This window comes from Callithrix jacchus, chromosome 5, assembly GCF_049354715.1.
Source record: "Callithrix jacchus isolate 240 chromosome 5, calJac240_pri, whole genome shotgun sequence".
Classification (NCBI taxonomy): Eukaryota; Metazoa; Chordata; class Mammalia; order Primates; family Cebidae; genus Callithrix; species Callithrix jacchus.
Genome location: NC_133506.1, coordinates 88,576,835 through 88,601,462, shown reverse-complemented (window position 1 = coordinate 88,601,462; position 24,628 = coordinate 88,576,835). Strand labels below are relative to the sequence as shown.

The following is a 24,628-nucleotide window of genomic DNA, read 5'->3' as shown; positions in this document are numbered from 1 at the left end:
AAGAAGTGATAGTGCATCATGAGGTAGAATATTATCCATGGGTTTAAAAAACGTATTTTCTAAGAATATCTGGAAACACATTTGGCAATGTCAAGTTGGGGGAGACCCCAGATACATTATTATTATTATTTGGGACGCAGTTTCATTCTCATTGCCCAGGCTGGAGTGCAATGGCGCCATCTTGGCTCACTGCCACTTCTGCCTCCTGGTTCCAGCAATTCTACTGCCTCAGCCTCCCAAGTAGCTGGAATTATAGGCATGCCCAGCTAATTCTTGTATTTTTAGTAAAGACGGGGTTTCACCATGTTGACCAGGCTAGTCTCAAGCTCCTGACCTTAGGTTATCCACTCATCTTGGCCTCCCAAAGTGCTAGGATTACAGGCATGAGGTACCACATCCGGCCTACATTTTTGATATTTATTATCATCATTGTTCTCAGTGGAAGTCCATTCAGAAAAGCTAGAGGCTCTTGTTCTTCTATAAATTATGTAAGTAAAATTCTGCTAACCAATAAACATAATATACACACATGTTTAATAGAGTCTGGAAAATACCAATTAAAACACATCTTTCTCACAAAGGAATGAACATTTTTAATGACTGCATTAGATGAATTTAAACTTTAAGTCAGGTACTGCAAATTGAAAAGATGACTTGTATTTTCTTTTTTTGCATTTTAGGTTTTGGGGTACATGTGCACAACATGCAAGACAGTTGCATAGGTACACATGTGGCAGTGTGATTTGCTGCCTTCCTCCCCTTCACCCACATCTGGCATTTCTCCCCATGCTATCCCTCCCCAACTCCCCCCCACCGCTATCCCTCCCCTATTCCCCCTAGTAGACCCCAGTGTGTACTGCTCCCCTCCCTGTGTCCATGTGTTCTCATTGTTCATCACCCACCTATGAGTGACAGCATGTGATATTACATTTTCTGTTCTTGTGTCAGTTTGCTGAGAATGATGTTCTCCAGATTCATCCATGAATACAAACCACAATAACTCATCATTTTTGATTGCTGCATAATATTCCATGGTGTATAGGTGCCACATTTTCCCAGTCCAGTCCAGTCTATCATCGATGGGCATTTGGGTTGGTTCCAAGTCTTCGCTATTGTAAACAGTGCTGCAATGAACATTCGTGTGCATGTGTCCTTATAGTAGAACGATTTATAGTCCTTTGGATATATACCCAGTAATGGGATTGGTGGGTCAAATGGAATTTCTATTTGTAGGTCCTTGAGGAATCGCTACACTGTCTTCCACAATGGTTGAACTAATTTACACTCCCACCAACAGTGTAAAAGTGTTCCTATTTCTCCACATCCTCTCCAGCATCTGCTGTCTCCAGATTTTTTAATGATTGCCATTCTAACTGGCATGAGATGGTATCTCAATGTAGTTTTGATTTGCATTTCTCTAATGACCAGTAATGATGAGCATTTTTTCATGTTTGTTGGCCTCATGTATGTCTTCTTTTGTAAAGTGTCTGTTCATATCCTTTGCCCATTTTTGAATGGGCTTGCTTTTCTTTTCTTGTAAATCTGTTTTAGTTCTTTGTAAATTCTGGATACCAGCCCTTTGTCAGATGGGTAAACTGCAAAAATTTTTCCCATTCTGTTGGTTGCTGATTCACTCTAAAGACTGTTTCTTTTGCCATGAAGAAGCTGTGGAGTTTGATTAGGTCCCATTTGTCTATTTTGGCTTTTGTTGCCAATGCTTTTGGTGTTTTGTTCATGAAGTCCTTGCCTACTCCTATGTCCTGGATGGTTTTGCCTAGATTTCCTTCTAGGGTTTTTATCATGCCAGGTCTTATGTTTAAGTCTTTAATCCATCTGGAGTTAATTTTAGTGTAAGGTGTCAGGAAGGGGTCCAGTTTCTGCTTTCTGCATGTGGCTAGCCAGTTTTCCCAACATCATTTATTAAACAGGGAATCCTTTCCCCATGGCTTGTTTTCTCAGGTTTATCCAAGAGTGTATGGTTGCAGATATGTTGTGTTGCCTCCGATGCCTCTGTTCTGTTCCATTGGTCTATATCTCCGTTTTGGTACTAGTACCATGCTGTTTTGATTACTGTAGACTTGTAGTATAGTTTGAAGTCCGGTAGTGAGATGCCTCCTGCTGTGTTCTTTTTGCTCAGAATTCACTTGGCTATGAGGGCTCTCTTTTGGTTCCATATGAAGTTTAAGGTGTTTTTTTCCAGTTCTGTGAAGAAGGTCATTGGTAGCTTGATGGGGATAGCGTTGAATCTGTAAATTACTTTGGGTAGTATTGCCATTTTCACGATATTGATTCTTCCTAACCATGAACATAGAATGTTTCTCCATCTGTTTGTGTCCTCTCTTATTTCGTTGAGCAGTGGTTTGAGGTTTTCCTTGAAGAGGTCCTTTACGTTCCTTGTTAGTTGTATTCCTAGGTATTTTATTATCTTTGTAGCAATTGTGAATGGCAGTTCGTTCTTGAGTTGGCTCTCTTTAAGTCTGTTATTGGTGTATAGGAATGTTTGTGATTTTTGCACATTGATTTTGTATCCTGAGACTTTGCTGAAGTTGCTTATCAGTTTCAGGAGATTTTGGGCTGAAACGATGGGGTCTTCTTGATATACTATCATGTCGTCTGCAAATAGAGACAATTTGGCTTCCTCCTTTCCTATTTGAATACCCTTTATTTCTTTTTCTTGCCTGACTGCTCTGGCTAAAACTTCCAGTACTATATTGAATAGGAGTGGTGAGAGTGGGCATCCTTGTCTAGTGCCAGATTTCAAAGGGGATGCTTCCAGTTTTTGCCCATTCAGTATGGTATTGGCTGTTGGTTTGTTGTAATAGTTTTTATTATTTTGAGATATGTTCCATCAATACCGAGTTTATTGAGGGTTTTTAGCATAAAGGGCTGTTGAATTTTGTCAAAGGCCTTCTCTGCATCAATTGAGATAATCATGTGGTTTTTGTTTTTGGTTCTGTTTATGTGGTGAATTATGTTTATAGACTTGCGTATGTTGAAGCAGCCTTGCATCCTCGGGATGAATCCTACTTGATCATGGTGGATAAGCTTTTTGATGTGCTGTTGCAATCGGCTTGCCAGTATTTTATTGAAGATTTTTGCATCTATGTTTATCATGGGCATTGGCCTAAAGTTTTCTTTTCTTGTTAGGTCTCTGCAGGGTTTTGGTATCAGGATGATGTTGGTTTCATAAAATGATCTGGGAAGGATTCCCTCTTTTTGGATTATTTGGAATAGTTTCAGAAGGATGGTAAGAGTTCCTCTTTGTGTGTCTGGTAGAATTCGGCTATGAACCCATCTGGACCTGGGCTTTTTTTGTGTGGTAGGCTCTTAATTGCTGTCTCAACTTCAGATCTTGTTATTGGTCTATTCATAGTTTTGACTTCTTCCTGGTTTAGGCTTGGGAGGACACAAGTGTCCAGGAATTTATCCATTTCTTCCAGGTTTACTAGTTTATGTGCAGAGTTGTTTGTAATATTCTCTGATGATGGTTTGAATTTCTGTGGAATCTGTGGTGATTTCCCATTTATTGTTTTTTATTGTATCTATTTGGTTATTCTCTCTTTTCTTTTTTATTAATCTGGCTAGTGGTCTATTTTGTTGATCTTTTCAAAAAACCAGCTCTTGGATTTATTGGTTTTCTGAAGGGTTTTTCGTGTGCCTATCTCCTTCAGTTCTGCTCTGATCTTAGTTATTTCCTGTCTTCTGCTAGGTTTTGAGTTTTTTTTTTATCTTGCTCCTATAGCTCTTTCAATTTTGACGACAGGCTGTCAATTTTGGATCTCTCCACTCTTCTCATGTGGGCACTTATTGCTATATATTTTTCTCTAGAGACTGCTTTAAATGTGTCCCAGAAATTCTGGTATGTTGTGTTTTCATTCTCGTTGGTTTCAAAGAACTTCTTTATGTCTGCCTTCATTTCATTGTTTATCCAGTCAACATTCAAGAGCCAGTTGTCCAGTTTACATGAGGCTGTGTGGTTCTGAGTTAGTTTCTGAATTCTGAGTTCTAACTTGATTGCACTATGGTCTGAGAGAATGTTTGTTATGATTTCAATTCTTTTGCATTTGCTGAGAAGTGATTTACTTCCAATTATGTGGTCAGTTTTAGAGTAGGTGTGATGTGGTGCTGAGAAGAATGTATATTCTGTGGATCTGGGGTGGAGAGTTCTGTAAATGTCTATCAGGTTTGCTTGTTCCAGGTCTGAGTTCAAGTCCTGGATATCCTTGCTAATTTTCTGTCTAGTTGATCTGTCTAATATTGGCAGTGGAGTGTTAAAGTCTCCCACTATTATTGTGTGTGAGTCTAAGTCTCTTTGTAAGTTGTTAAGAACTTGCCTTATTTATCTGGGTGCTCCTGTACTGGGTCCATATATATTTAGGATCGTTAGCTCTTCTTGTTGTATTGATCCTTTTACCATTATGTAATGTCCTTCTTTGTCTCTTTTGATCTTTGTTGCTTTAAAGTCTATTTTATCAGAGACGAGAATTGCAACTCCTGCTTTTTTTTGCTCTCCATTTGGTTGGTAAATTTTCCTCCATCCCTTTATTTTGAGCCTTTGTGTATTCTTGCATGTGAGATGGGTTTCCTGGATACAGCACACCGATGGGTTTTTGCTTTTTATCCAATTTGCCAGTCTGTGTCTTTTGATTGGTGCATTTAGCCAATTTACATGTAGAGTTAATTGTTATGTGTGAATCTGATGCTAGTGAATTTGATGCTGCCATTTTGATGCTAGCTGGCTGTTTTGCCCATTAGTTGATGCAGATTCTTCATTTTGTTGATGCTCTTCACCATTTGGTATGTTTTTGGAGTGGCTGGGACTGGTTGTTCCTTTCTATGCGTAGTGCCTCTTTCAGGAGCTCTTGTAAAGCAGGCCTGGTGGTGACAAAATCTGAGTACTTGCTTTTTCGCAAACGATTTTATTTTTCCTTCACTTATGAAGCTCAGTTTGGCTGGATATGAAATTCTGGGTTGAAAGTTCTTTTCTTTAAGGATGTTGAATATTGGCCCCCACTCTCTTCTGGCTTGTAGGGTTTCTGCCAAGAGATCTGCTGTGAGTCTGATGGGCTTCCCTTTGTGGGTGACCCAACCTTTCGCTCTGGCTGCCCGTAGCATTTTCTCCTTCATTTCAACCCTGGTGAATCTGATGATAATGTGCCTTGGGGTTGCTCTTCTTGAGGAATATCTTTGTGGTGTTCTCTGTATTTCCTGGATTTGAATATTGGCCTGCCTTGCTAGGTTGGGGAAGTTATCCTGGATAATATCCTGAAGAGTATTTTCCAGCTTGGATTCATTATCTCCGTCACATTCAGGTACACCTATCAAACATAGATTAGGTCTCTTCACATAGTCACACATTTCTTGGAGACTTTGTTCATTCCTTTTTGCACTTTTTTCTCTGATCTTGGCTTCTCGTTTTATTTCATTGAGTTGATCTTCGACCTCTGATATCCTTTCTTCTGCTTGGTCAATTCGGCTGTTGAGACTTGTCCATGCTTTGTGTTGTGTTTTTCAGCTCCATCAATTCACTCACATTCCTCTCTAAGTTCTCCATTCTTGTTATCATTTCATCAAATCTTTTTTCAAGGTTCTTAGTTTCTTTGCGTTGAATTAGAACATGTTCTTTTAGCTCATGGAAATTTCTCATTACCCACCTTCTAAAGTCTGTTTCCGTTATTTCATCACACTCATTCTCCATCCAGCTTTGTTCCCTTGCTGGTGAGGAGTTGTGATCCCTTGTAGGAGGCGAGTGTTCTGGTTTTGGGTGTTTTCCTCCTTTTTGCTCTGGTTTCTTCCCATCTTTGTGGATTTATCCACCTGTCGTCTGTGTAGTTGCTGATTTTCAGATTGGGTCTCTGAGTGGACATCCAGATTGTTGATGATGAAGTTATTTCTGTTTCTTAGTTTTCCTTCTAACAGTCTGGCCCCTCTGCTTTAGGGCTGCTGAGGTCCACTCCAGGCCCTACTTGCCTTGGGGTCACCTGCAGCAGCTGCAGAATAGTATGGGTTGCTACCAGTTTCTTCTTCTGCTATCTTTGTCCCCAAATGATGCCTGCCAAATGTCAGTCTGATCAGTCCTTTGTGAGGTGACTCTTTGGATATATGGGGGGGGTCAGGGAGCTGCTTGAGGAGACAGTCTGTTCTTTATAGGATCTCAAGTGCTGAGTTGTGAGCTCCGTTGTTCATTCAGAGCTGCTAGGCAGGTACATTTAAGTCTGCTGCAGCAGAACTCATAAACCCCCTTTTTTCCTCAGGTGCTCTGTCCCAGGGAGTTAGGGCTTTATTTATGAGTATCTGTTGCATTGCTGCCTTTTTTTTCCCTCAGGGCTGTCCTGCCCAGCAAGGAGGCAGTTTAGTCACTGCCTGCAGAGGCTGTGGTGAGCTGCTGTGGGTTCTACCCTGCTGCTGGCTCCGCCCTGCTGCCGTGTTTATTTCCCTGCAGTCCTGTTTATATGGGTGTGGTTAGAACTGCCTCGGCAATGTTGGCCCACCTCTGTAATGGCGGACTCTCTGTTATGGTGGGTTGCCTCAATGGCAGGCTGCGTCAGCAATGGCAGACTACCTCCGTAGGGGTGGAGTGCCTCGGTAATGGCAGACACCCCTCCTCCACAGAGTGGGGCCATCCCGGTTTTAGCTGTGCTTGCTGTGAAACTCTCAACCCCGAGCGTTTCCAATTGTTTTTTTGTTTGTTTTTGTGGGCTTGGGACCCACCAAGACTGATCACCTGGCTCCCTGCCTCAGAGCCCTTTTTTTTTTAAGTTGAACGGTTGACTCACTCCCAGGTGTTCCAGTCGCCTGCTGAAAGGGCGCCAGGATCTGTGTGATTTCCCGTGCAGTGATCCACTGCGCCGGCTGAAACAACGTTGCTGCCCGGGAATCTCCTGGCCTGGCTTTATGTTTCAGTCCCATTTAATCAGATGAATGGGCTAATCTGCCTTCCTGAATCTACAATTGCCAGTTTAATAGGGCAACCAGACCAGTGTATTTTGTACGGAGAGCCACTGCGCTGTGGTGCTGGCCGAAACAGCAGTGCTGACCAAAACAGCCGCGCCGGTCAAAACAGCTGTGCTGGCGACCTGTGGGGCTCCTCCATCTGGGAACCTCCTGGTCTGTGGGCAATAAAGTTCTGTCTTGAAATGTGGTGTCCACTCACCTTCTGTGCTTTCACTGGTAGCTGCAATCCTGAGCTGCTCCTACAGTGCCATCTTGAATCACAATCGATGACTTGTATTTTAAATTGCTGTGGTCACCTTTAAGAAACTTAGAACCCATGAAACCATTGTTTACTGCCATGCAAATTATTATCTTGAATAATTAAAAAAATAAAGTGTTAGAAAAATGTGTAATAAAGATGTAAAGTAAAACAATAAAGAAAAAAGAAAAATCTATTGTTTAAAGGTAGCCACCTTCCTCAATTATCTTAGCTAGATCTTCTGGATAACTTGCCGCAGCTTCTCTATCAGCACTTACTGCTTCACCTTGTACGTTTATGTTATGGAGATGGCTTCTTTCCTTAAACCTCAGGAACCAATAACCTGTTAATCTTCAAATTCTTTTTCTGAAGTTTCCTCACCATTCTCAGGCTTCACAGAATTGAAGAGAGTTAGAGCCTTACTCTGGATTAGGCTTTGGCTTATAGAAAATTTTGTGGTTGGTTTGATTTTCTATCTCGACCACTAAAATTTTCTCCATATCAGCAAAAAGCTTGTTTTGCTTTCTTACCAATCCTGTGTTCACTGAAGTAGCACTTTTAATTTCCTTCAAGAACCTTTCCTTTATACTCAAAACTTGATTATCTGTTTGGTGCAAAGGCCTAGCTTTCAGCCTATTTTGGGTTTTTGACATGCCTTCCTCACTAAGGTTAGTCATTTCTAGCTTTTGATTTAAGTGAGAGATGTGTGGTTCTTCTTTTTACTTGAATGCTTAGAGGCCATTATGGTGTTATTCACTGGCCTAATTTCAATATCGTGTCTCAGAGAATAGGGAGGCCCAAGAAGACAGAGAGATGGGGGAATGGCTGGTCTGTAGAGTTGTCAGAACACATAAAACATTTATTAAATTTGCTGTCTTCACGGTAGCTCAAACCAATTACAATGGTAACATCAAAGACCACTGATCACAGACTATCATAACAAATATAATAATTAAAAAGTTTGAAATATCACGAGCCTTAACAAATATGACATGGAGACATGAAGTGAACACATGCTGTCAGAAAAATGGTGTTCATAGGCTTGCTCCAGTATGAGACACTCTGTTTTCCCACAGCCTTGACAACAGAATGCTGTTGTTATGTTTTAAAATTTTTTCTAGTTGAAAGGTAAAAAACCAGTATCTTAGTATTGATTTAGTCTGCATATCTTTAGTTGTGAGTCTGAACATATTTTCAAAATGTTTCAGGGCCATTTTAATCTCTTTTTTGGGAATTGTCTGTTTATATCTTTTTCCCACTTTTCCACCATGTTTTGGTCCTTTTTTCCTCAATTTTTAAGAGTTCTTCAAATAGAAGAGATATTAACTCTATCTGTAGTATATGCTATATATACATTTTTAAAATTTTTATTGATTCATTAAAAAAAAACCTATTACATGCTGACATCTAAGAATATATTTTATGAAAAGAACTATTTTCAAAGCAAACATTTCAGAAAGTGGCACTGTTTAACATTTTTTGTAATAGACTCCCAAATCTGCCTCTGCATTCAGTATGCTGCAAGAAACTGTTTTGGATTCAAGTAAAAGAGGAAATGCCAGTCATATGTTGGAGAAGAGAAGGTGGATATTTTTCTTTGATACTATGATAAAAAAAAGTTGACAAGTGGTAGGTTTTTAAATTATGTTTGATTGACTAATCATAATTGTATCTATTTATGGGGCAAAATGTGATATTTTGATACATGTATACAATGTAGAATGATGAAATCAAGCTAATTAACACGTATCACCTCCCTAATCTATCATCTTTTATGGTGAAACATTTAAAAGTTAGTTATTTTGAAATATATTATTGTAGTTATCCTGCTTTGTAACATATCTTAAAACTTATTCCCCCATCTATCTAAAAATCTGTACCCTTTGACCAACAACTTCTCCCATCTTTCTTCACACTCCCAGTCTCTGCTATCTTTCTACTATCTACTTCTATGAGTTTAACTTTTTTAGATTCCACATATAATAAAGATCATGCAGTATTTGTCTTTCTGTCTCTGGCTTACTTAACTTAGCATAATGTCCTCTAGTTTTATCCATGTTCTTGCAAAGGACAGGATTTCCTTCTTTTTGAAGGCTAAGTAGTATTCCATGATACAAACACACAGACACAATACACACACACACACACACACACACACACACACACACACACACACACACACCATGTTTTAAAATTCTGTTTTTCTTCCAACTTTTATTTTAGGTTCAGGGAGTACATGGGCAGGTTTGTTCCATGGGTAAATTGTGTGGGGTTTGTTGTACAAACGACCGTCACACACAGAGCGAGCATAGTACCTGATAGGTAGTTTCTTGATCCTCACCTTCCTCCTACTCTCCACCCTGAAGTGAGCCCTGGTGTCCGTTGTTCTCTTCTTTGTGTCCATGTGTACTCAGTGCTTAGCTCTCATTTATTATTAAGAACATGCAGTATTTGGTTTTGTGTTCCTGCAGCAATTTGCTAAGGATGATGGCCTCTGGCTGCATCCATGTTGCTGCAAAGGACATGAATGATTTCATTCTTTTTTTTATTGGCTACACAGTATTCCATGGTGCATATGTACCACATTTTATTTATCCAGACCACCACAGATGGGCATTTGGGTTGACTTCATGGCTTTGCTATTGTGAAAAGTACTGCAATAACACATGCATACACGTCTTAATATTTATGTACAGAACAATTTATATTTCTTTGGGTATGTACCCAGTAATGGGATTGCTGGGTTGAATGGTAACTGTGTTTTAAGTACTTTGAGAAATTTCCAAACTGATTTTTAAAAAATAACACATTTTAAAAAACCATTCAGCTTGGTTACATATCTTGGCTACTGTGAATAATGCTGGAATGAATATGGGAGTGTGGATATCCCTTTGACATTGATTTCAGTTTCTTTGGATATATACCTAGAAGCAGGATTACTGGATCATATGATGGTTCTATTTAAAGTTTTTTGAGGAACCTCCATGCTATTTTCCATAATGGCTGTACTAATTTACATTCCCACCAACAAAGTAAAGAATGTCCTTTTCTCTACATCTTTGCCAACACTTATCTTTCATCTTTTGTAAAAGCCATTCTAACTGGTGTGAGATGATATCTCACTGTGGTTTTAATTTGCATTTTCCTAATGATTAGTTATGCTGAGTACTTTTTCATGCACCTGTTGGCCACTTGTATGCCTTCTTTTGAGAAATGTCTGTTCAGGTCCTTTGCCTATTTTTTTAAATCAGGTTGTTTTCTTGCCATTGAATTGTTCTGAGTTTCTTTTATATTTTGAATATTAACTCCTTATCAGATGTATGGTTTGCAAAGATTTTCTTCCATTCTGTGAATTGTCTCCTCACTTTGTTAATTGTTTCTTTTGCTGTGCAAAAGGTTTTCAGTTTAGATGCCATCCCATTTGTCTGTTTTTCCTTTTGTTGCCTATACCTTTGAGGTATTTTGTCAATATTTTCTCTCAGTTTATCAGTTGTCTTTTGACTGTGTTTCCAGCATTTTTTTGGTTATGCAACATTAAAAGTTTTTTTTTATTTTTTGAGACAAGAGTCTCACTATCACCCAGGCTGGAGTGCAGTGGTATGATTGTGACTCACTGCAGCCCAAGCCTCTTGGACTCAAAGAATCTTTCCACCTCAGCCTCCTGAGTAGCTGAGACTACAGGCATGTGCCATTACATTCAGTTAATTTTATTTTATTTTTTTGGTGGTAGAAACAGGGTCTCACTATATTGCCCAGGCTGGTAAAATTTTTTCATGTGGCCATATTTGTCAATCTTTTCTTCTATTCCTCTAGCTTTAGATCTTAGAAAGCCTTTCTCTTCACCAAAGTTAAAGGGAAAGTTACTAAGTTTTCTTCCATTAGTTGCATGGTTTCATTTAAAAATATTTAGATCCTTAATCCATTTGTTTATTCTTGTGCATGGTGTGAGATATGAGTTATCTATATGGTTATTTAGTTGTCTCAGCCCATTTTATTAAAAAGCCCGGCTTTATCCCAATGATCTGAAATACCACCTTTGTCATACACTAAGTGTCTGCATGTCCATGGATCGAATTCTGAACTTTTTATTCTATTCCACTTGTCTATTGACTATTCACATGTTTTGATTTAGGCTTTATAGTATGCGTCAATGGCTGGTAGTCAGAGAGCCCTGCTGTTTAATTAGCTGTAGCTGAGTTCAGGGTGTTTATCTTTGTTATAATTCTATATCTAAATAGCTGTATCCTGCAGATCGTTACTATTAAATTATAGATTACTGATTACTTGAGCCAAAGGAGGTTAGGGCTGATACTAAATACAAATTTTAAAGAAAAGTGGCTTCTTTAGTTCATCTGGAATTCCTAGAAATGCTGATCTGGCACAATATAAACAGTCCAAGTATATTCAATTGACAGTTTATGAAACTCTGTCTCAGAGGATTGGTGGAATTCCATATTCTCTAACAAGATTAATTCCTGGGATGCATAAATCTGATTCTGATTTGACCTAATAATTTGGCTGGGAACCACTATTATGTATAAGCACCCAGCTGAATGCTCCAAGATTTCTCAATGGAAAATACTAACATTTTCATTCATTCACAAATATTAATTGAACTTCCATTGTATGCCAGGCACTGTACTAGGTTCTGGAGCTATAAAAATGAACAATATAACTATGACCCCTGTCTGTCCCCCACGGTTTAGTAGGAAACAGAGGTAATTAAACAAGTAGTAACAATAGCATAAGTACGGCAGAGAGGAATTATTGGGTGCTAGGGGCAACACACAGCTGGTACCTTAAGGTAATTTAGGAGAGACAGAAAAAGCGTCTTAGAAGAAGCAATGTTTAAGCTGAGACATAAAGGAGGACAAGGGGTGAACCAAGGTATGGTAGTTTTCCTGGCAGGGGAAAACTGTACGTGCAAAGGCCCTAAGGCAAGAAATAGCTTTTTGCTTTCAAGGAACTGAAATCGATTTTAGTGTGGCTAGTGTTAAGTGAATGGGGAACAGTGGAAGATGGGGCATGGCAGGGGTTTTCCACTGGCAGTGGTTTTGCTCCCCAGGAAACATTTGCCAATTTCTGGAGACATTTCTGGTTGTCTTAATTAGGGACTGAGGAAGTACTACTGGTAGTAGACAGAGGTCAAGGACACTTCTTCTGAATATCCTGTAGTATACAGGACAACATCTGCCTTACCCCTGCCCGCTCCCAACCCCACACACCACACAAAGTATTACGTGGTCTAAAATATCTGGTCCTGGAAAAAGCAAAGGTCCTTTGATTACAATTCATGTGATATTGTAAGAAGGGAATTTGGATTTCATTCAAGGAAAAGAAGGAGCTATTTGATGGCTTTAAGTAGCAAAAACAAATGTTTTAGTACAGAGAACTGACTAGAATTTCTTCATCCAAATATTTATGGGCTATGCATTGTGTAGGAGCTGGAGATACAGTGGTGAACATTTAAACACTGACCCATTTTAGTGGAAGAGGTAGAAAATAAAAACAACAGGGAAATTAACAATAAACAATAAGATGTTTTTCCATATTCAGTATCCCAAATGTAGATGAAATCTGGGTCTGGCAATAAAATTTCACTGTTAATTTTCAGAGGAGAAAAGCCCTGAACAAATTTTATAAACATCATCTATGGGGTATTTGTTGTTTAGTTTGGATCTCATTTCTCCTAACTGTAGATATTTTTAAAAAAGAATCACCATAATATAAACAAAATCTTGTTCTTCATTATTGTTTTTCATTTTCTGTGTGTGTGTGTTTCTGGCTTACATTTCCATATTATGTTCAAAATGCTCAATATTATAGGATTACTGAAATGATTACTTCTCTGGCTGACAGCTTTAATAGTGACTGCAACAATTTCAGAAACAATGATCATTTGACAACCCCTAGTATAGTACAGAACTTGTCTCTTGGCAAGGACAACATTTAATTTTCTTCTTACATAAATTTCCTTAGGAAATAAGACCGTTGCTTTTTGTACCTCTGTGACACTTCTTAAAATTAGCTGTTTTCTCTACTGAACTCATTTCAGATATATTAGCTTCTTAATCTAAGAACTAAGTCAGTGACAACTTGCTTTATGTTTTGGGAGATTCCAGTTGCATGAAGAAGAATTTTAGCTCAGCAAAATGACTGAAAGGTACATCTTCATTATAATTTTCTTGCTGTGAAGCCACTTTAAATGAAGGATGGATTTTCCAAAATAGCACTAAACTAAAATCCTTCCTGCCACACTTAAGAGGCAGCATTGTGTAGTGGTTAAAAGTAGACTCTGGAGACTCCCTGCCTCAGTTTAATCTTGACTCAGTCATGTACTAGTTTACAGTCTCAAGCAGTTATTTAACCTCAAAGCCACTGTTTCCTCATTTGTAAAACGGGGATAACCATAGTATTCACCTCATAGGGGAGGGTATTGACTCTGAATCCTTGCTTGGTCATTTATTAACAGTATGACTTTGAAAACATTAATCACTGAAGCAACTGTTTCTTCACCTGTGAAATGAAATAATGATGTACCTCATAGGGTTAAAGTAAAAATAAGAACTGATACAGCAAATATAATGTAAATAGCACTAAGCCACAATACACATTAAGCCTCCTGTAAAGGGAAGCCAACTTCTGCTTGTCTTGTGAATTCTTTACTACAGGGGTGCAAGAGATTTAAAACCTAGAGAAACCACTGTTGGAGTTAAATTCACATATCCAGGAAAGGCCCTGAATGAGATCTCCCTGCCCTTCTCCTGTGATTACACTTTAGAAGAAATATGCAATGCTAAGTGGAGACATGCTTGAGAGATGCCAACCTACCAAAATCTGTTGCTTCAAATGGAAAGTATTTCCTCAATAAATAAAATCGTTTTAAAGTTGTGACAAAAACTCTCCAGTGTTCTCAGTTAACTAGAAGCATAGGAAAGAGCAAGAATATTATGAAATACCAATGACAATTGCTGATACATAAGGATTGACACCAAAAATTCGTCAAATTAAGAGATTTTTCAAGGAAACTTTAAATTTTCATGTATTAGTCTACCTCATCAAAACATTAATCTGAAAATCCTATTTAAAGGATCATTTCTGCTTACTGGTTTGTTTTGGGTGAGAAGCAAGATTTTGGGCTTCTGCTCCATGCTTCCACAGAACACTTTTGTGTAGCTGAACTGTAACATGTGGTAAAATAACTGGGATAACATTCAGTTTTAAGCTAAGTGGCCACTTCTCATACAATGGTATAAGCTAAACAGTGTTCCATCTCTAGGTGCAAATAGATTAATTTATGTTTTGTCTAAGGAAGACACAATCATGAAATTTAACATGTAATCACGCCTCAAATAAGTACAAAAAGTGACTAATTTCCTACTTATAACATGTAACATTTTCCAAATATTGAACATGAACATCCTGGGACTTCTTCTCAGGATGAGAGAAAGAATAAGATGCAACAAGTGAGGAGAATTACTTCTCTGTGATCTTAGCACTTTTCACCATCTGACATATTACATATTTATTTGTTTATCGTCTTTCTCTTGTGAGAATGTGGGCTATGTAACAGCAGAAATTGTGTCTGTTTTGTTCACTGATTTATCTTCAGTCCTGGATTATAGGTCCTCCAAATGTATATCTAAAGTGAATAATTAAAGTGCTGGAAGCACTTCAACATTTGTCTATTTCTAAGATACATATTTGGTCTAATTGTTCTAAAGAAGAGGCTAGAGCCCATTTACACAGGGGATAGTTAGGAAAAAACAGAGAGGTCTTTTAAAGTTACAATGACTTGCCAATAAATTGAGGGAAGTCGCAGACTTTGCAGAAGCCAATTTATAGATGAGGGTGTACTAATGAGCTGGGATAATCAATAATGTGTCTGGGAAAATATGCTGCATCTGGCTTGGAGCTGGACTGTGTTTCTGTGAAGAAATCAGAACCTTACAATATTATAGATCATCTATAAAACTTCAGCAATGCTTAGAAACTGGAAGCACCAGGAACTGTGAAAGATGAGGGTAAAAAAGGGACCTGAAAACACAGAGTTTATTTGAAGTTTATATAAGAAGTTAGATCCCCAGATTCCCATCCCTGCCCTGCCCAGGCAGGTGACTACCTTCCCCAACTACCACAGGAAAGAGAACTAGAGAAAATAAACAAGAGATAATTTAGACTTAGGGATACCACACATTGAGCAAGGTAGAGATCAGGTACAGGACTGAAAACAATACCTGATATTGAACAGTGAAACTCCAGCCCTCTTTTCCTGCCCAACTCCAAAATGCTGGCACCCAAGACATATACCTTTCAGTCAGAAGATTGGAGGCTTCTTTGCTAGAGAATATGAACAGCCCAGGAAAAATCTTAGAAATATTGACTTTTGGGTATTTCCAAAAAAGATGGATTATTTTAATGTTCTATAGTCAAGCTCTCTACACACACACTCTTCTAATCAGTTTTTCACTGCCTAAGTAAATAATACACTGTATCCATAAAACAAGAACAGGATGCTAAAGAAAGAAGAAGACACCAGAGAAAAAGAAATAACTATTAGAAATTAAAACTATGACAGCTGAAGTAAAACTTTTTGTAAAAGGATTGGAAAGTATTGTTGACAAAATCTGTCAAAGGTGGATTAAAAAGCCAAAAAAAACAGGTAATTTTAAATATCCTCCTTTTTAATAAATTTTAATTTTGAAAAGATGGATGAGGGAACTTATTACCAATAAGACTGAGCATAATTTGTTCTAACTTTGATGGAGAGAGTGTGTGGGTGTATGTGTGTTTTAATAAAGTCTATATGATAGCTCTAATATTAAAACTAGGACTAAAACAAACACATAATTAATAAATTTCCTTGGGCAACTGGAAAGCTAATTACATATATGAGAATGTGTTCTAAGGAGACATTCTTTTAAAAGTTGCTCATAGAAGGACTCTATCATTCCCAATTGCTGAACCATTAAAACCATTATATGATGACATAGCATTTTAGATATTTATAATAAATTTTCCATCTTAACATAACAACATAACTTTGGGCAATTATGTAAATGTGGTTGTTTCACTTCCGGTAAGAAAATGTAAAACGTATAATGTGTTTAACCATGCTGGATCATTTTCATGTACTGAATAAACAGTGAGCTTCTGCTTCCAAATTGCTCGCTAAAAAAAAGCCAAAAAACAAAAGTATAGGAGGGACTCAAGATGGCACGGTGAGAACAACCCAGGATTGAAGCTCTCGGTGAATGCACAGAGGGTGAATCAGGGCTGCATTTCCAGACAGATCTTTGTTGCCCACAGAATGGGGAAATTCCCAGGTATAAAAGAGACACGGGGTGCCAGGCAGAGGTTTTGGCCGGCGCTGTAGCGCACCGGTGCTCCACAGCGCTCCGCACAAAGTGCACTGGTCCGGGTGCCCTGTTGAACCGGCAATCTGAGACTTGAGAGGGCTGAACTTGAGACTGAATGGGACTTGGACAGTGAGCCAGGCCAGGAGATTCCAGGGAAACAGCATTTGGGGTAGTGCAGTGGGACAAACAAAATGGCGATTCCAAACGCTCTGGGTGGAGAGGTTCACTGTGGGCATAGCTGAACCCAGGACGGTGCAGCTCTGTGGGGGAGGGGCGTCTGCCATTACCAAGGCAATCCGCCCCTACTGAGGTACACGCCCATTGCTGATGCAGCCTGCCATTGCTGAGGCAACCTGCCACAACAGAGAGACTCCGCCACAGGGCATAGCCTGTGGCAGCAGGGCAGAGACCGCAGGAGCAGGGCAGAGCCTGCAGCAACAGGGCGAACCTCACACCAGTAGGGTGGAGCCTCGGCAGGCAAATACTGACTAGACTGCCTCCTAGCTGGGTAGGACAGCACAACGGACACTCACAAAGAAAGCCCCAACCCCCCGAGACAGAGCAACTGAGAAAAAAAGGTTTTTTTTTATGAGTTCTGCTGCAGCAGAGTTAAACGTAGCAGCCTAACATCCCTGAATGAACAACAGAGCTCACAGCTCAGCACTTGAGCTCCTATAAAGTACAAACTGTCTCTTCAAGCAGCTCCCTGACCCCTCTATATCCAAAAGACTGACATTTGGCAGGCATCATTCTGGGACAAAGATAGCAGAAAAAGAAACTGGTAGCATCCCTCACTGTTTTGCAGCTGCTATAGGTGCACCCCAGACAAGCAGGGCCTGGAGTGGACCTCAGCAGTCGTACAGTGGAGGGGCTAGACTGGTAGAATGAAAACCAAGTAACAGAAATACTTCATCATCAACAATCTGGGCATCCACTCAGAGACCCAACCGAAAAGTCAGCAACTACTCAGACGACAGGTGGATAAATCCACAAAGATGGGAAGAAACCAGAGCAAAAAGGAGGAAAACACCCGAAACCAGAACACCTCGCCTCCTAGAAAGGACCAAAACTCCGCACCAGCAAGGGAACAAAGCTGGATGGCGAATGACTGTGATGAAATGATGGAATTAGACTTCAGAAGGTGAATAATGATGGAATTAGACTTCAGAAGGTGAATAATGACAAACTTTTGTGAGCTAAAAGAACATGTTTTAAATCAATGCAAAGAAACTAAGACCCTTGAAAAAAGATTTGAAAAAAGATTCAAGGAAATGATAACAAGAATGGATAACATAGAGAGGAATATGAATGAATTAAAGGAGCTGAAAAACACAATATGAGAACTTCGCGAAGCATGCACAAGTTTCAACAGCCGAATTGACCAAGCAGAAGAAAGAATATCAGAAGTTGAAGATCAACTCAATGAAATAAAACGAGAAACCAAGATCAGAGAAAAAAGCGCAAGAAAAAATGAACAAAGTCTCCAAGAAACGTGGGACTATGTGAAGAGACCTAACCTACGTTTGATAGGTGTACCAGAATGTGACGAAGAGAATGAATCCAAGCTGGAAAATACGCTTCAGGACATTATCCAGGAAAATTTTCCCCACCTAGCAAGACAGGCCAACACTCAAATGCAGGAAATACAGAGAACACCACAAAGATATTCCGCAAGAGCAACCCCAAGGCACATGATCGTCAGATTCAACAAGGTTGAAATAAAGGAGAAAATACTAAGGGTAGCCAGAGAGAAAGGTCGGGTTACCCACAAAGGGAAGCCCATCAGACTCACAGCAGATCTCTCGGCAGAAACCCTACAAGCCAGAAGAGAGTGGGGGCCAATATTCAACATCCTTAAAGAAAAGAACTTTCAACCCAGAATTTCATATCCAGCCAAACTGAGCTTCAGAAGTGAAGGAAAAATAAAATCCTTTGAGAACAAGCAAGTACTCAGAGATTTTGTCACCACCAGGCCTGCTTTACAAGAGCTCCTGAAAGAGGCACTACACATAGAAAGAAACAACCAGTACCAGCCATTCCAAAATCACACTAAAAGCTAAAGAGCATCAAAATAATGAAGAATCTACAACAACTAATGGGCAAAACAGCCAGCTAGCATCAAAATGGCAGGATCAAATTCACACATAACAATATTAACCCTAAATGTAAATGGACTAAATGCACCAATCAAAAGACACAGACTGGCAAATTGGATAAAAATCCAAAACCCATCAGTGTGCTGTATCCAGGAAACCCATCTCACATGCAAGGATACACAAAGGCTCAAAATAAAGGGATGGAGGAAGATTTACCAAGCAAATGGAGAGCAAAGAAAAGCAGGAGTTGCAATTCTCATCTCTGATAAAATAGACTTTAAAGCAACAAAGATCAAAAGAGACAAAGAAGGACATTACATAATGGTAAGAGGATCAATACAACAAGAAGAGCTAATGATCCTAAACATATATGGACCCAATACAGGAGCACCCAGATACATAAGGCAAGTTCTTAATGACTTACAAAGAGACTTAGACTCCCACACAATAATAGTGGGAGACTTTAACACTCCACTGTCAATATTAGACAGATCAACCAGACAGAAAATCAACAAGGATATGCAGGGCTTGAACTCAGACCTGGAGCAAGCAAACCTGATAGACATTTACAGAACTCTCCACCCCAAATCCACAGAATATACATTCTTCTCAGCACCACATCACACCTACTCTAAAATTGACCACATAATTGGAAGTAAAGCACTGTTCAGCAAATGCAAAACAACTGAAATCATAACAAACAGTCTCTCAGACCATAGTGCAATCAAGTTAGAACTCAGAATTCAGAAACCAACCCAGAACCGCACAGCTTCATGGAAACTGAACAACTGGCTCTTGAATGTTGACTGGATAAACAATGAAATGAAGGCAGACATAAAGAAGTTCTTTGAAACCAACGAGAATGAAGACACAACATGCCAGAATCTCTGGGACACATTTAAAGCAGTATCTAGAGGAAAATATATAGAAATAAGTGCCCATATGAGGAGAATGGAGAGATCCAAAATTGACACCCTATCGTCAAAATTGAAAGAGCTAGAGGAGCAAGATCAAAAAAACTCAAAACCCAGCAGAAGACAAGAAATAACTAAGATCAGAGCTGAACTGAAGGAGATAGAGACACGAAAAACCCTTCAAAAAAATCAATAAATCCAAGAGCTGGTTTTTTGAAAAATCAACAAAATAGACAGACCACTAGCCAGATTGATTAAAAAGAAAAGAGAGAACAACCAAATAGATGCAATAAAAAATGATAAAAGGGAAATCACCACAGATTCCACAGAAATTCAAACCATCATCAGAGAATATTACAAACAACTCTATGCACATAAACTAGTAAACCTGGAAGAAATGGATAAATTCCTGGACACCTGTGTTCTCCCAAGCCTAAACCAGGAGGAAGCTGAAACTATGAATAGACCAATAACAAGGTCAGAAGTCGAGGCAGCAATTAAGAGCCTACCACACAAAAAAAGCCCAGGTCCAGATGGGTTCACACCCGAATTCTACCAGACACACAAAGAGGAGCTGGTACCATTCCTTCTGAAACTATTCCAAAAAATCCAAAATGACGGAATCCTTCCCAATTCATTTTATGAGACCAATATCATCCTGATACCAAAACCCTGCAGAGACCCAACAAGAAAAGAAAACTTCAGGCCAATATCCATGATGAACATAGATGCAAAAATCTTCAATAAAATATTGGCAAGCCGATTGCAACAGCAAATCAAAAAACTTATCCATCATGATCAAGTAGGATTCATCCCAGGGATGCAAGGCTGGTTCAACATACGCAAGTCTATAAACGTAATTCACCACATAAACAGAACCAAAAACAAAAACCATATGATTATCTCAATTGACGCAGAGAAGGCATTCAACAAAATTCAACAACCCTTTATGCTAAAAACCATCAATAAACTCGGTATTGATGGAACGTATCTCAAAGTAATAAAAGCTATTTACGACAAACCAACAGCCAATATCGTACTGAATGGGCAAAAACTGGAAGCATTCCCTTTGAAATCCGGCACTAGACAAGGATGCCCTCTCTCACCACTCCTATTCAATATAGTACTGGAAGTTCTAGCCAGAGCAATCAGGCAAGAAAAAGAAATAAAGGGTATTGAAATAGGAAAGGTGGAAGCCAAATTGTCCCTATTTGCAGACGACATGATAGTATACCTAGAAGACCCCATTGCCTCAGCCCAAAATCTCCCGAAACTGATAAGCAACTTCAGCAAAGTCTCAGGATATAAAATCAATGTGCAAAAATCACAAGCATTCCTCTACACCAATAACAGACTTAAAGAAAACCAAATCAAGAATGAACTGCCATTCACAATTGCTACAAAAAGAATAAAATACCTTGGAATACAACTCACAAGGAACGTAAGGGACCTCTTCAAGGAAAACTACAAACCACTGCTCAACGAAATAAGAGAGGACACAAACAGATGGAGAAACATTCCATGTTCATGGTTAGGAAGAATTAATATCGTGAAAATGGCTATACTGCCCAAAGTAATTTACAGAATCAACGCTATCCCCATCAAGCTACCATTGACTTTCTTCACAGAACTGGAAAAAACCACCTTGAACTTCATATGGAACCAAAAGAGAGCCCGCACAGCCAAGTCAATTCTAAGCAAAAAGAACACAGTGGGGGGCATCACACTACCAGATTTCAAACTATACTACAAGGCTACAGTAATCAAAACAGCATGGTACTGGTACCAAAACGGAGATATAGACCAATGGAACAAAACAGAGGCATCGGAGGCAACACAACATATCTACAACCATACAATCGTTGATAAACCTGACAAAAACAAGCATGGGGAAAGGATTCCCTGTTTAATAAATGGTGTTGGGAAAACTGGCTAGCCATGCGCAGAAAGCAGAAACTGGACCCCTTCCTAACACCTTACACTAAAATTAACTCCAGATGGATTAAAGACTTAAACATAAGACCTGGCACCATAAAAATCCTAGAAGGAAATCTAGGCAAAACCATCCAGGACATAGGAGTAGGCAAGGACTTCATGACCAAAACACCAAAAGCATTGACAATAAAAGCCAAAATAGACAAATGGGACCTAATCAAACTCCACAGCTTCTGCACGGCAAAAGAAACAGTCTTTAGAGTGAATCGGCAACCAACAGAATGGGGAAAAATTTTTGCAGTTTACCCATCTGACAAAGGGCTGATATCCAGAATTTACAAAGAATTCAAACAGATTTACAGGAAAAAAACAAACAAGTCCATTCAAAAATGGGCAAAGGATATGAACAGACACTTTATAAAAGAAGACATATATGAGGCTGACAATCATATGAAAAAATGCTCATCATCACTGGTCATCAAAGAGATGCAAATCAAAATCACATTGAGATACCATCTCATGCCAGTTAGAATGGCGATCATTAAAAAATCTGGAGACAACAGATGCTGGAGAGGATGTGGAGAAAAAGGAACACTTTTACACTGTTGGTGGGAGTGTAAATTAGTTCAACCATTGTGGAAGACAGTGTGGCGATTCCTCAAGGCCTTAGAAATAGAAATTCCATTTGACCCAGCAATCCCATTACTGGGTATATATCCAAAGGACTATAAATCGTTCTACTATAAGGACACATGTACACGAATGTTCATTGCAGCACTGTTTACAATAGCAAAGACCTGGAACCAACCCAAATGCCCATTGATGATAGATTGGATTGGGAAAATGTGGCACATATACACCATGGAATATTATGCAGCAATCAGAAATGATGAGTTTGTGTCGTTTGTAGGGACATGGATGAATCTGGGGAACATCATTCTCAGCAAACTGACACAAGAACAGAAAATGAAATACCGCATATTCTCACTCATAGGCGGGTGATGAAACATGAGAACACATGGACACAGGGAGGGGAGTACTAAACAATGGGGTCTATTGAGGGGAAAAGGGGAGGGCCAGCGGGTGGGGGAGCTGGGGAGGGATAGCCTGGGGAGAAATGCCAAATGTGGGTGAAGGGGAGAAAGGAAGCAAAACACACTGCCATGTGTGTACCTATGCAACTGTCTTGCATGTTCTGCACATGTACCCCAAAACCTAAAATGCAATAAAAAATTAAAAAAAAAAAAACAAAAGTATAGAAAACAGAAGAGAAAGATAAAGAAAATGAGGACTATCCTATCAGTATAGGAAATCTAATTTTTTTTTTTTTGAGACAGAGTCTTGCTCTGTTGTCCAGACTGAAGTGCAGTGGCTTAATCTCGGCTCACTGCAACCTTTGCCTCCTGGGTTCAAGTGATTCTCCTGCCTCAGCTTCCTGAGTAGCTCGGACTACAGGCACATGCCACCATGCCTGGCTAATTTTTGTATCTGTCTGGAGATGGGGCTTTGCCATGTTGGTCAGGCTGGTCTCAAACTCCTGACCTCAGATGATCTACCCACCTTGGCTTCCCAAAGTTCTGGGATTATAGGCAAAAGCCACCGTGCCCAGACAGAAATCTAACTTTTGATTAATACAAGTTGTAGAAAGAGAAAATAGAGGAAATTATCATAAATAATACAAAAGCATTACTCAGAATTAAAGAATATCTCCAGAGCTTGCTAGGTACCAACAGAATAAATGAAAAAGATCCAAGAAGGGTGATAAAAAGAAGATTCCAAAAGCGTTTGGAGAGAAAACAAGGTATATATGAAGGATTAGGAATAAGAATAGTATCAGAGTATTTAATAGCAATATTGGAAGGAGCAATGCCTACAAAATTGAGAAAAAATAATTTTTACCCTAGAATGATAATACTGTGTCAAACAAATAAGCAAGGATGAACATAGAATAATGATGCTTTTTGAAATAAGTCTCAAAAAATTTATGCCCTATGCATTTTTGGTTAGGAAGCTACTGGAGGATATGCTCCACTAAAATGAAGAATAAAATTGAGAAAGAATATGACATGAGATGAAACACAAAAGAGAAGTGACAGGAACTCCCAGAAGAACAAGGTGGTAAGCTTTCAGAGCGTCACTCGTCCAGACTGAGCTCCATTGGGGGGCTCTAGGACGAAGGCCTCCTGGGTAAAAAATGTAACTGGTAAGTGTGGAAAACTGTATTGAGAAATGTTTTATAAAACTACATTAAGGGTTATGGAATGACTGAGCCAAAGGTTTGAAGAAAAATAAGCAAATTTTAAAATGAGGCATTTCATAAACCCCAAGAAAAAACAAAATTGTTCAAGAAGGAAATGTTATCCTTGGCTCCAGAGTGAGATAGTTGCATAATATTAATAATGAAAATCCTATAATATGGATTCAGCCAAAAATCATGCAATAATTGTATTGGGCTGGTAGTGGGAAGCAGGAAGGTGAAAGAGCTCTAATTCCCATCATCCATAATAAGAAGAAATAGATAATTTGTAAACTAATTAAATTTCAGCAGTATACGAATAGTATTTAGAAATATGGAGGTGAAAATCAGAGAAACTTCCTTAAGAGGTGAAAGTGGCTGCCTGTGTGGAGAAGATGGGAGGGGTAGAGGAAGAGAATTGCTGATTTTGAGCATTATTTTTCTATGTGCTTACTTTGAGAAAAATAGAAATTTCAAACCCAAATGTATAAAAAATATTATGGACTGTATAGTATAAAAGTTTTAAGCTATAAAAATTATAAACTGTTGATTACTTACACCCTCATGTTGGGTAAAACATATCACTTCTGGTTGGGTGCAGTGGCTCACGCATGTAATCCCAGCACTCTGGGAGGCTGAGGCAGGTGGATCACCTGAGGTAAGAGGTTTGAGAGAAGTCCAGCCAATATGGCAAAAACATGTCTCTACTAAAAATACAAAAATTAGTCTGGCATGGTGGCATGCACCTGTAGTCCCAGCTATAGCTCCTCGGGAAGCTGAGGAACGACAATCATTTCAATCTGGGAAGCAGAGGTTGCAGTGAGCTGAGGTTGCACCATTGCACTCTAGCCTGGGAAACAGAGTGAAACTCTGTCTCAAAACCACCCAACCCACTT

At 39.1% G+C, this 24,628-nt stretch overlaps 1 protein-coding gene across 12 annotated transcripts in view; it reads right to left on the bottom strand.

Moving 5' to 3' along the window:
• Positions 1-24,628, bottom strand: part of TANC2 (tetratricopeptide repeat, ankyrin repeat and coiled-coil containing 2) — a 440,895-nt gene that overhangs the window by 105,066 nt on the left and 311,201 nt on the right. The window lies entirely within an intron of this gene.